The sequence below is a fragment of the Aotus nancymaae genome, unplaced genomic scaffold (assembly GCF_030222135.1).
Source record: "Aotus nancymaae isolate 86718 unplaced genomic scaffold, 86718_ANA_hifiasm-v0.15.2.pri h1tg000006l, whole genome shotgun sequence".
In the NCBI taxonomy this organism is placed as follows: domain Eukaryota; kingdom Metazoa; phylum Chordata; class Mammalia; order Primates; family Aotidae; genus Aotus; species Aotus nancymaae.
This window is the reverse complement of record NW_026988417.1, coordinates 64,627,178-64,641,548: the sequence shown is the minus strand read 5'-3', so window position 1 is coordinate 64,641,548 and position 14,371 is coordinate 64,627,178. Positions and strand designations below refer to the sequence as shown.

The 14,371-nt window shown below is 38.6% G+C and overlaps 1 protein-coding gene across 8 annotated transcripts in view; it reads right to left on the bottom strand.

Annotated features, from left to right (window-relative positions):
• SLC4A4 (solute carrier family 4 member 4) overlaps window positions 1–14,371 on the bottom strand; it is a 495,962-nt gene that overhangs the window by 312,204 nt on the left and 169,387 nt on the right. The window lies entirely within an intron of this gene.

The following is a 14,371-nucleotide window of genomic DNA, read 5'->3' as shown; positions in this document are numbered from 1 at the left end:
TTTTAAGTTCAACTTGGGTTAGAACCAAGCTTCTCTTAATAGTAAGGAGTGTGTTTCTACATTTTTAAATAATTTGCTGGGCCGGGCGCGGTGGCTCAAGCCTGTAATCCCAGCACTTTGGGAGGCCGAGGCGGGTGGATCACGAGGTCAAGAGATCAAGACCATCCTGGTCAACATGGTGAAACCCCGTCTCTACTAATACAAAAAATTAGCTGGGCACGGTGGCGCGTGCCTGTAATCCCAGCTACTCAGGAGGCTGAGGCAGGAGAATTGCCTGAACCCAGGAGGCGGAGATTGCGGTGAGCCGAGATCGCGCCATTGCGCTCCAGCCTGGGTATCAAGAGCGAAACTCCGTCTCAAAAAAAAAAAATAATAATAATAATAATAATTTGCTGATTTATTCCGGGAGGTCAAATGTTCTCACAGAATCTCCAAGTCTTTTATTCCAAAATCCATCCCCTTCACTAAACAACTTAGTGTAGCAGCTGCTTGCCCATGGAGAAGAGAAAGAAGGAAATTCCTGGTATGCTGGGAAAAAACAAGGTAGAAGCTGGAGTTAAAAGTCACAGGTTCAAGTCCCAGCTCTTCTCCTTGCTAAGGTATGAATGTTATCAAGTTACTTAATGATAATAACTAATAAACACTAAGCTATATTATTTGCCAGTGCCTGTTGAAAGCTTTATATTCATGTAAACTTCACAGCCACTTGATGAGGTACATATCTTTATCATCTTATTTCACAGATCACAAGAATGGAGACTTAGACCAGTCAAATGACTTGCCCACCATCAAAAAGCTCATAAGTAAAGTATACTGGGATCTGAATACAAACTATGATTCCAAGCCTGTGGTCTTAACCACTGTATGATAGTTTTTAAATAAATTTTGCTTTCTTCATTTGTAAAATATGGGAACAATAACACTGGTATTATAGTTCTCACAAGGTTCTTACAAGGAGCAAACATAATCATGGAGGTGTCAGCCTTTATGAAGTCTATAGTACATGACAAATGTTATGTGTTCCCACTCAAATCCACGTACGTTTCCTAACACCAACTACTTGCTAGGCAAAGACACGCAGTGTAATATGCCAAAAAGAAGTTACTTCTAAATGTTCTGAACTCAGAAAAGAAAAAAAGTAATTTTAAAAGACATCTGTGAAAATGAGTGACTGCAGTAATAAAAGCAGCCATGGCCAAACTGATGAGCAACGGGAAAAGCCCGTTCAGAATCTGCCCACGCCCTTCAGAAAGACACAACTGTCACCTCAACTGCTGGAATTTCAAATACGGTAAAAGCTATTATACTGCTATGCTCATCCATTTCCAAGGCAACACACTTTCAAAGGAGTTTTCTCTAGAATTCAATTGACTTTAGACCAATCAAGTGGAAAACAACTATTCATAGCTGTAATTTTCTAATTTTGAATACACCCAGCTTTGGAGAAATGAATAATGGAATCCACCAAGACTTGACTGCACCCTATCAAAGGCTCCTCGTTTTTAGCCCAACAACTTCAAGTATGTCAACTTCATCATACAGTTGGTATAAAGAGGGTCAGACCAGAAGTCCAAAGACCTTGTCCTAATTCTGACTCCCAGCACAGCATGTATGACCCCAGGCAAATTGCTTAGCTTGTGGGAACCTCTGATTTGTATTTCTAAAATAGGAATAATGCTTGCTCTGATTGCATCAAGGGCTATGGAACAGTTAGGGTTCTGTGTATGAAAGCCTCTATGTTATATAGCACTACACAAAAATAAAACATTTTGCAACATATAGTCGACTCAGCTTAGTCAATTCCCTGAATGCCCTCTGAACTGTGCACAAAAGACCCAGAGAAAACTTTCAACACCATCCAAAATAACTTTGATGGAAAACTGCAACTTGCAGCAAAGGGGGAAAAAAGCAAAGTGTGAAAACATAAAAAGTCCTCTGAAAAACATATTTTGTTACAGTCGGTGAGGCTCTCCTGAGACCTTTTCTGATTTCTTTTTAAAGAAAATACATTTCCTGATCACAGACTTCAAAAATACAATGAACAAAAATACTCTGGTGTACTTAGTACATAAAGGTTTCAAAATTCCTCTGGCTAAACAGAATCTCCCTTTGCATCAGAAATGTTTCTTCTTGTCCTAGCCATGACAGAATTAGCTAACAAACCAAAACTAAGGTATAAATCACCACGGTATAAACCCTTCCATGCTCTGGTGACATACTGGACAGAGTTTATACCATAAAGTCATTTTGGACGGAAATCCTTGAGGGAGCAGAGGCAGGTTTGAGGTTTTGTGTCCTGTTGACCCTGTCATCTGATCACTTCTTTACATCATGTGAGTCGCAGATAGTAAAGGCCTGGGTATGATTTACAGCCAATGCTACTGAAATACTCACCCAGAATGAATTGCCCCTCCAACCTTCTATACTTCTTAAATTGTAGAATTGGTATCCTTAAGGGATTATCTTGACTGCCATTGGAATATTACATGAAAATAGACAAAATCATGGAGCCACTGGAGATGGTAAGACTGCACCTCTCGTGTCAATGCCAAAAGCTTTTGCTGAGATTGACTAGTGACTACAAAAAAAAACTACTTTATTTGGCACATTGATATCATAGAAAGAAATATTTGCAGAAAAGAAATGTAAGCAGAAGTTGGGAATGGTTCTGCAGATAAACAATGTTGAGAAAAAAATACAAAATCATAATCATAAAGCTCCATTTAAACTCAGGTTAAAAATCAGTGCTTTAACTTACTGTATGCCTTATATATAGATATGCTTTTATCATGGCATTTAAAATGCATAATTATTCACTCAAAATTGGCACATTTCATTTTCTTTTTTTTTTTTTGAGACAGACTCTTACTCTGTCACCCAGGCTGGAGTTACAGTGACACGATCTCAGTTCATTGTAACCTCCACCTCCTGGTTCAAGCAATTCTCGTACCTCAGCCTCCTGAGTAGCTGGGATTACAGGCATGCACTGCCATGCATGGCTAATTTTTGTATTTTTAGTAGAGATGGGGTTTCACCATGTTGGCCAGGCTGGTCTTGAACTTTGACCTCGGGTGATCCGCCTGCCTCAGCCATTTTCTCAAATATTAGTCAAAAATAATGAAATTAATTTCCAGATGGAACTCTCCTCAATGAGGCCTCACATACGTCGTGGTCAGTGTTGATGGTCTGCCTTAGATAGCCACACTCATACTCATCTTGCTTTCTCCTGGCCCAGAGCCTTGTTTTGTGCTCTTCTTGTGACCTCCAGCATTTTTCACTTACAGCCCTTACCAAAATTTTTTTCTTATCCTTCAGATCTCAAGTATAATTTTTTCAGAGAAGCCTTTCCTGACCCCACTAACTTGATCAGAACCTACCTATTATCAAATCTCACAGAACCACAGGCCACACTCCAACAGTACATACCAAAGATAGAACTTAACATTTATTTATATGGGTATTTGATTAGTAAGTGTCTCTCTAGACTGACTACAAGCTACCCAAGGGTAGAAAGTGTCTTTAATTTTGTTCATTATCATCACCCCAACATCTACCACCATACTTGGTACACGGTGTAGACCTTCAATCATTATTTTTGATTAAGAAATGGACAGATGAATGAGACAGCTCATCCTTCCTGATCCTGATACTGATGTGGTTAGAAATTATCACATTCTCTTAGATTTATCTGATTTGTGTTATTTTCCCCACTGAAATGTCAGTTTTTATGAAATTTTCATTTCTGTAGCCTCAATACCCAGGACTATGCATTCTTATATATTCTAATAAGTTAGTTGAATTGAAATAAATTGACTTGCACTGCACTGAATTGAAGTTTCAGGGATCTCACTGCATCTTTTTCCTCATCCTGTTATGGTGGCTAGCCGGGTGCCTGCCCCAGTGCCATGAAGGATGATGACAAGCTTACAAGCTTACAGTTCATACAAATAGATCATGTCTCAATGAGATCATGCATTTGCTTGGCTTTCTGGCCAGAAAAGAGAGTCAAAAAGCAGTTACTTTAGCTTATTTCCTCTCAGGGGAACCATAGAGAAAAGAGTAAAAGGCACTATTTACCAAACAAAATGCTGAGAAAATATTTTTCCATTTAAGAAAATGACAAATTAGTGAAAGTGACAAAAATAAAAAAAATCCTACCACATACTCGAAAAGTTGCACAATTGCCTAAAAGCCAAACTATAATTATCAATGAGCTGGCATTTGGCACAGAGTTCAGGATTTCAAGGAAGCAAGCAGCACTTTCATGAACACTAACAGAAATGTCACAAGCAGCTTTTGATTAAACTATGATTGTCACAGTATATAGGAATGAACTAACATATGGTATTTTTAAAATAAACTACTAACCACATCCAGTGGTTTCACAATTAAAGGATGGTTCATTGCTTACAAAAATTCCCCCAGACCCAGCTGTCTTCCAAAAAAGTCCCACTGCCTGACTCTAAATTTCCTCTGTCATCAAGCAGATTACCAAGAGGCCAGCCTTGGATTTGGTGTGGACACCAAAACTTTTACAAAGATGCTACTCTTTATCTTGTGGCTGTAAAAAAAAAAAAAAAAAAAAGCCACCCTTTATCTTGTGGCTAAACAAAGCCTCCAGGTAGCCTCCTATGAAAAGTATAAACTGAATTGCAAAGTTATATTAAATAATCTGCTAGAAGACTACGGTATGTTTAAAAGGAAGTTTTAGGAAGCTAAAGATATTTACTATATGGTATGCTGGTAGTTTTTAACAATCAGGTATTAGTAAAAGGACTAGCATAACTATAAGACAAGGCCCAAGTTTCTTACAGGAGGAATAACTTGTAAGGATGAGTCTAAAACCAACACAAAGAGATAATGTTAATATAAGAATAAAGGGAAGATAGAGAATCACTATATCTCTATTTGAAAATCATGGTGAGAAAACTATTAGGAAACTATAGATAAAGCAGGTAGAGGCCACCTGAAATGGGTTTGAGAACAGAATGTAGAGAGCTGGTCCTACTAAGTTACAGACAGCCCTATTTTGAGGGGATAAGATATTAGCCCTTGCCATTCACCCAGTGATTTTTCTGTTTTTCTTTAATCTCACTGTCTTTCTTGATATAGTTCCTCTACTTCCTCTGCTTCTTTCTCAGAGTAAGTCATCTCCTCTCTCTCCTTTTACTTTCAGTGTTATGCCTGCACATCCCCCTCTATTACCTACGACTGCCCATAATACAGAAATCAGTGAAACTCAATTGTTATTTAAAAATAAATACATTCTCCAGGTTGTTTTTTCTTCTTATACATTGCCCTGATGGATTTCTTTTTCATCTGAACTTGTATGAGCCTTTTATTAAATTAAAGTTTCCCCACTCCTACTCAATTACTAAGGACGGCACATTCTCTCCATCTGCCAGAAGAGGAAAGCATCTCTGCCACTTCTTCCTGTACACAGAAATGTACAAAGAATTTCTTCAAATTCATCCTATTGTGTTCATTGCTTAGATGTTTTTACTAATGTCAGAAAGAATCATAAAATAATAGGATAAAAGAAGCTTAAGGAAAGCATAGCATAGACAGATTTCCAAAGTCAGTTTCATGAAAGGCAAAAAAAAAAAAAAATCTAAAAACCTTCCAAGTTTGGTTGGAGCATGCAAACAATAGCTCAGAAAACTTTCCTAAAGCCACACATCCATACTTTTCAAAAACTTTGGTTAGCATTTAACTGAAGTGGCCACTGGAATGCCAACTTCCTATCTTCAGTCTTTCTTAACCAGAGTATCTTTTGCTCAAAATCTATATTTAGGAATTAGAGGACCAAGGGAGAGTATTAGCTCTGTCTGTGTGTGGACATCAATAAAAAATAATCCAAAACGTTTTTGAAGCTTTTTTGCGCATTTGCTTGGTTGGTTGGTTGCTTTGTGGCATTCATCAGTGTCGTAAGAGGTAACCAAGTACAATTAGACAAATAATTGACTTAGGATTTTATAGTTGCTCATGCGTGTGTTCTGGATACTGGGTGAATCTGCAGTAAATTTCTAGTTATAGAAACTGCTATTTCCATACCTTGGTAACAGAAATTGCCCTATTTTCTGAAGAAAACAACTTCAGCTTTGAACGAACACAGCTAGCTAGACAGCCCACATGTTTATTGTAAATTTGCATCCAGAAGTCATATTTTCCATTACACTAAAATTATTCTACCGAAAGCCTCATAAATGAAGTAGAATCAGTTAAATATAATTGCTTTATCTTGTGGCCTTTGTGGTAAAATTTTGGTAACTGACAAGAAATAATTTTAATACAAATTGTTGAATCACAATACCATCACCATCAGAAGTAGTTTCTAAATAAGGACATCATGTGCAACATGGTTTTTTTAATAATAGAATTCTGCTTAATTGGCAAATAGCAAAGAATAAAACATTCCAGTGATGCTGTTTCAGATTCAGTAAATCATAATCCTGACGAGGATACTAAGTCATCTAATTTCATCTCTGAAAGCAACATGGATCTTAATCTGTATATCTATCCCAGACACACATGTAGTACCAACGCTTAAAGTTCTCTGTGTAAAAAACTCCACAAACAGCCTTGGTGACACATTCAGTTATTAACAAATCTCACTGCCATAAGTAACTTCTTTTATCTTCTATCCTCACTCAACACAGTAGAATATGAACCCTAAATAATCATAAGAAGAGGCAGGCTTATTCCAACTCAGCAAGCTATGTAGTTCTTTAGAGAAATGCCATCTTATAATATTTTGCATTCCAACACTTACCTGCATGCTTTCATGCATTTTAATATTTTAATATACTTCCTATGAGAAAAAAAGTACACACAAGTAGCACTTTCATCTCTGTTTTAAAAACATGGACAATTTCTATTTTAATTATGTATAAGTTAGTTATTGCAAAAACTAAGTTGCAGAACTACAGCATTAAAAAAATGACTTTTCCTATATTCTCTCTTTTTATTTCACCATGATTCAACTCACCCTATTGAATGTTCTTTGGTTATTTCTATTTTAATCACATTTCAGTAAGGATTTACAGTGGAGGAACAATATTTTTTTAACCGAGATAGTTGCAAATTTTCTTGGATAAACCAGATTATTTTAACCTAATAGGTAATTTCTGGGAATTTTATTTACCTATCCATTCAACAAATATGCTATTGCAGAACATGATTCAAACGAAATATGTGATATTGCATCTGCCTTTGAGTCTCTAATGATGATACTGAAGAGATGACACACATCTGAATGATAGAGGTAAGTCACCACTTGAAGCATTACAGATAGAAGTATCAGACTGTGTGATGTAGATAATACTTGCTGCAATAGTTCAAAAACTGGGGAAGTCATTATGAGTTCGTAAAAATGAACTTAAAGTGGCCTTGCTGAGACAGAGTCAACTTACAATTTTCATTAAACTATGTAAAATATTGAAAGCAGCAGAGGAAACTGTTACATTGTAGGTTTACTCATTACTTTAAGTAACGATGAGCAATAGAAAGACTGATTGTTTGTTTGTTTGTTGTTTAATTAAGGAGAGACTACAGACCTAATATTTTAGATGTCTGGCAGCCTAGTCTGAAATAACTCCCTTCTATTTCAAGGACAAACTTAAGGTTGAAATTCCAACTAAGAAGTATTGCCTTAGGAAGTCAAAGGAAGTGAGAGACACAAGAGAAACTTTGAAGGAAAAACCAACAGGGCTCAGTGTGTGGCTGGCAATGGAAGAAAAAGAACAGAGAGGAATAAAGGATATCTGGGATCTTGATTCTATATGTAACCAGAAAATGAAGACTCCTTGCTCATAACACCTCCATAAAAGTGATGAAAAGTCAAGTAAGACTCTTATCCATGGGAAAGTTATTAAAAGAGCCTAACATTCCTGCCTCCAGATTGTGGTCATGGAAGAATTCTGGAGAATTTATTTATAGAGTAGGCCAGTGGTCCCTCACCTCAACTACTTCTGCATTTATGAGTTCACACTCATAAAGCCCTGAGAGTAAATCCCTGATATTAAAGCCCTTGTCCTTTAAGAATTATTTCCTTCTATATGAAAAATGTCCTAAACAGAATACTATTTCAAGAAGATCCTTGCCAACATCTTTCATTTTCTCAGTGCATTCAAATCACACACACACTTACACAAACTCATAAATACACATTCAAGCTTCCTGCCTTGTAAATTTGAACCCCAAACCACAGGATGTGACCTGCCTTCCACTTAGGTGATAATGCCTGTGGCAGACAGTCATTTCTTCCCCATTTACTTCACTAAAGTATATTTCACACCTTAAATTCCACACACTATTCTGGTTTTCCCCCATTTTCCACCCTAAGTCACGATCTCTTTTTAGCCCTGAGTACCCCAGGACCTGGAGTATACTAGAACCCTGTGAGGCCTCCTGAACTCATAAGTCACTATAAATAGCAACAACATCAACTCTCCGATGACACATGTAAACACGCTATTCATAACATCTCATGGCATGATAAAATGGAATAACTATTGGAATAGCCAGTGGCAACAAGAAGTGAACAGTGTAAAACCTGCCATTTGAAGGGCACTTCAAGGTGACCTCAAGAGAGCTGCATTTCAGAAACTCGTGGCTCTCTAAGAGACGTATGCTGTTAACTGGCTAAAGAAGCAGAAGCACCATGACACAGTCCTCTTGTATTCATCAGCATCACAGAGGAATAAACAACAATTATTTGTACCACGCAAAACACAACATTGTTGAACCAACCCATTGCCACCAAAAACACAAGTATGCCAAATATTTTTCCTTTCTGCACAACACTGCCTCCAAATTGCTGACGTGTCCCACCCAACAGCTCTTCTTAACCAGATTAATTTCACAAAGAAATACAAAGAAAGAACCAGAAAGAGATCCTTCTTATGAAAGAGAGAACAGCCTATTTGATTTCAGGCATCCAGAATGGGGGATTACAACTGTCGACCAAATTCAAGGACACCTTTGGTACACCAAGCCACTTGCTGGTGGCAGTATTCCACACAAAAGAGCAGCACAAGAGACAGCACCTCTGCCCCTTAAAGTCCTTGTCCCCTTGGTCCTCTCACCTGCCAGCCAACATCCAGACTGATACTCACCGGCAAGATAAGAGACTGAATTTAGGTTGCTTCTCCCAAATACGCCATTGGGAGCCAAGAGCCAAGCTGACAGCTAAAGCAAAAGAATACCTAGTGAGAATTTGTGGCAGAAAAGACCAGAAGAGCTTAGAGAATAGTGGTTATTGTTCACAAGGAATTAAACTCTACAAAGTTTTAGGCTGAAGTTTCTGGCATTACCTGTGTACGATGGATAGGAAAAGTTGAGCTTGAAGAAGGCAATCATAGTAACTCACAATAATAACTGCTAACCATTGTTGCTGACTATATGCAGTGCTCACTTGATGTTCAGAACACTATGATTAAAGTCGATCATCCCCTTTTTACATATGAGGAAGCTAGAGCACAAAGAAGTTAAGCAAATAACCAAGGTTACACTGCTGGTATGAGCTGGGATTCAAACTCGAGTAATCTGGTTCAAATGTGCGCTCTTAACCACTCTGATAGGCTCCCTTTCCAGTAAAATTACAACACAAGTGCCCCTTCTGACATGGCAAACTTTAAGTTTTAAATTATTTTTTAATATAAAAAGCTTCTGTACTCAGACCTAAAGACAAGGTACTTCCTCCTATTTACATAAGGTGAAAAACAGAGAAGAGGACGAAAGAGATGGTGTAGTTTTTTTGTGTGTCTGGGACACTGGGACAGGTCTATCTCATTTTTATACATTTCCAAAGCCTTTTCTCCTATACACAGATCGGTTTTTGAGATATGCCAATGGCATGCAGAAAATTAAAGAAACCTTACTTTATGGTATCAAAATTAAGGGTCTTGCCTGAAAACATTTTAAAAATCAAGAAAAAGTACAAATGTACCCAGAAGTGTGAGGTCAGTTTGGGGGAGGGGACAGGGGTGTGCACTGGGAAAAGGGGAAGTCAAATGACACAACACCAAATATTCTTGGCTCTTATGAAAAGCTACTCTGTTCATTTACCCGGAAGCACCAAACAAAAGCAGCGGCCCATTTCTCTGTTTCAGTTTCCTGAATATAACTGGATCACCAACCAGCATCCACTGTCCCAGGCTCACAGAACAATGTTCACTAGCATAAATCCATCAGTTCTGGTACACATCCAAAAGGCTAAAAAAGGGTACCACAAGACTGAATGAGTGTCTGTATGGACATACCTATCACTATGATTCCACAACAGGCAAGACCTATGTGTGAGAGGCAGTTAGCACCTCCAATCATGAATGCATATTCACGCTTGTCAAGAAATATCTTACACATCAGATCCAAATGCTGAACAAGATGTTCTGTTTGTAGCTGTGTCTCCTAACATCTTACACATCTTCAGAATCTCTGCAGTCACAAAGCAGCTCGTGATGCCCTCATAAGTATCCCTGGACACTGACAATATGGGAGGCACAGAGGCCAGAACCATCCAGGCTGAGAAGGAATTCTGTGTTTCCAAAGCCTATCTCAGCCAGGACCACCTTTCCACCCACTTTTTGGGCAACCCTCAGAGGATGGCAGCTGCTAACTTAGAAAAAAAAATGCACAGTGGAGGAGGCAAAAGGATTATTTTTAAGAAAGAGCACAATCTAACTTTTCTCTCAACCACCCACTCCACACCACCTCCTCATTCCCTTGTCTCTCCTGCCTGTTCTTCCATTTCACTTTCCTTCCTCAGCCTCTCTCTCCCCATGGCTCAGTGCTCCACGCTCTCACACACGTTTCCTTCTCTGTGTCCCCAGCTGGGACACCAGTTCTGACACCACACTGGGAATAGCAGCTGTGAAAGGACTTGGAGCTGCTGCTGAGCTCAGAGGGGGATACGAAGCTAGCTAGCTTCCTCCTCAGAGCTCCAAATGTGTAAAAACCAAACACTCATTTATTTTTTAGAAACCCCATCTTGACACGAAAACCATGAAGAAAATAGAAAGCGCTAGGTTATAAACTAAATGAACCTGTTAATTATACCATCTTCTTAATATGCCTAAATACTGGAAGAGATTTCATTTACTTCTTATAAATGCCCTTTCATGTTTTTGCAGAAACAGGGTCTCTCTACGTTGCCACAGATGAAGCACAGCAGCTATTCACAGGGGCAATCTTAGAGCACTATAGCTTCGAACTCCTGAAGATCCTCCCACCTCAGCCTCTGGAGTAGCTGGGACTATAGGCATGTGCCACAGTGCCAGCTCATGCCACCTTAATGTGGCTTCTGAAGGGGGGGCTGCCTGAGTTCTCTGGGAAATGGTGAGAACTTTTAAGTGTACATGAAAAATTCATGTGCTTTGCGGTTCAGTTTCATCCATCACCTGTGGTTAATAAGCAGCTCCAAACACTTGGGAGTTACCTACCCAGACAAAATCCCACTTTGGCAATAGGCAAAATAATGAGGCACTTTCCAAAGTGAGATAATTAAAAGTGAGGACCAGATTTTATATGTCAAGGGAGAAAGACAGGGCAGGAAAATATAAATACTATATGCAAGGCTTAAAAACAAGAAAATCAGCTGGATCTCTATCTAGGATGTAAGAAATATTTAGGCCAAGAAAAGCAATGCTTACGTCTTTCTCTGTAGTGATTCATTCATTCAGTTACTCCTCAATAAACATATATCAAGCACATACTATGTGCCAGGCATTGTGCTAGGCACCAAAGAAAACAAAGTGAACAAGACAACCTGATCTTTGCTTTCATGGAGCTTACAATCGAACATCAGCTTAAGACAAAACTGTAGGCTCTGAAAAATTATAAGTGAAAACATATATTATGAAGGAAACAAATAAGGTGTTGAGAAATAATAATGAAGGGGAAGCTGTGTTAGAGAGAGTAGTAAGGAAAGGACTCTTCGAAGAGGTAAAATTTAAAAGTCAGAACATAAAGGAACAGAAAAACTAACCAGGACAAGAATGGGCTGACCATTTCAGGAAGATAAGCTTGCATGAGCAAAGGTCCTGAGGCAGAAAAGGTTTTAGCACCAAGGAACTACATAATGTACCTGGAGTAAAGTGAGCAAGGAGAGGATGGCACATCACAGGACTAGAAAGACCATGATGCCCAATTGAGGTTTTACTCTGAGGACAACAGGAAGTTTTCAGCAGAGGAAGAACATGATCCAATTTACACTTTGTGATGATCTATACTGCCTCTCTATGAAGAAAGACTTGAAAAGCAGAGATTGCTGCAGTGTCTATGCAAGAGGTGATGATTCTCTGGGCAAAAATGTAACAGCAAAACTGAAACAGAACAGACAGATTCAGATCTATTTTAAATTTTGAACCAACAGAAATCACTGAAGGATTGCATACGGGAGTGAGAGCAAGGAAAGAATCAAAGATGACTCCCATCAGGTTACTATATCTATGAGGGTTATTTGGTTTTTGTTTTTCTCAGAAGTGTAAGTATCACATGATACACTGCCAGGCACATGTGGGAATCTTGTCTAGGGACATATGTCTATGGACATAAGCAACTCAAACACCACAGGTCATAGAATAACAGAAACTGTAAGTGGCAGTTCTTGAGAGACAATAATGGAATACTAGGCAAGTATTTCATCAAGTCCGTTTTCCCACAAGAATTCTGTTTTGTTGGTGCCAGAGCCCTGTGGCTTCCCCCAAAATCATGAAGTTAAATGTTTTTCCATATCTAGGTGCAAAAACTCTGATTTTTAAACAGAACTGTACCAGATAATTAACTACCAATCCATCAAGGCAGCCAAGGATACACAGTAATTTCTAAGAGGACCTTCATGTCAAGTTGGATAACTCATATCAAATATGCCAAAGGCAAATTAGTGTATAACTTATTGATCAGCAGGAGCAAAACTATAAAATGCAAATTTAGAAATAATTTGCTTATGACCACTGAACAATTTTGTCCTTAACAACTCTCTCTCCATAGGATCCCTTCAGAAAACCAGTATACAACATAATAAGTATTCCCCTAGGAAGAAACCTCTGAGGGGAAAGAGAATGGATTGCCTTGTTTCACATGCTGCATTCAAACTGGTCCCCAAATGCCACAGAATACAACAGTATTCTGTAGTTGATACACATGCAGTCTCAGCACCTTCCTGATCTGTTCACTCCTTATAACCTATCTGAGCGCTAGTGGCACTGTTTCCATTGCCCTTCCTCAAAAGCGGATATATAATTTTAATCTCAAAATTCCTGGCCCATCTGTCTAAGTGAGCACCTCTTCACTTTTTAACATTTATAGTGATGATGCACTCTTGTTCTTAAACTGAAGAATGAAAGACAAGTTATAAAAGACACAGAGAGAGAGAGAAAAAAAAAAAGAGAGAGTGCACAATAGAAAGAACACTTGACACTGGCTCAGGCCTTGCCAAAAGGGATACATAGTAAATCCAGATAAGTGGTAGTCATTTATTTGGAAAAGAATGGTACCTTTTGTTCCTCCAGCCTATTAACTGTGCCTGTTTATATGCATTGTAAGGCCTTTTGTCGAAACAGACTCCACTATCTTAATCAATATATGAAGGATTCCTTTCAGACAGACTTTTCCCCAGTATTTCAGTGAAAAGTATGTAATGTGAGGCTCCTGCCTTCTGGTCCTTCTAAGTCTTAAATTTATTTCAATGCCTTTTAATTTAGATTTCGTGATCTATCTCAAGCTCTCCTCCAAGCATTTGTCTTTAATTCGATGGTCCACCTGTATCGCTCCTCTCAGCACCGCACTTCGCTAACTTCCTAAGCCACTTGCTCAGTTCCAACAGTGAGACTATAAAAATTCACATCACTATGCCTCACACCCTCTTTAATTTAACTCTGTAAATTCACTTTTCAACACCCTTGAGCTGTTCATTCTAATTTGGCCTGTCATCACCTGCAATGACTGAACTCGATCTTTATCTGTGCCACCCATAATACATTTTATTTCAGGGTCCATATTTCTGCAACTGTAGCAAAGACATGAAGAATGTACAGAGCTCTGCCAACATGAAAAGCTGTCACTGCGTAACTCCTGTTGGGGAATCTCCCAAAATTGGCATGTGTTTCTACTGCACATATTCATTCTCAGTTCAGCCACAATATTTGGCCCATGTAGCCAAATATTCTCCACATTAAAGAAACAAAAAGCAGCATAAACATACACCTAAACACACAACCCACTCTATCACTGGAATCCAACGGTGTTCTTTGACCTCCTGCTATTCTGCTCTTATTCTGCACACTTTTATCCAAGGTGTGACATCTAATACATTCAACATCTTAATAACTGTGTCACTCTACAATCCTCTCTATCTTACAGGATGATTTTC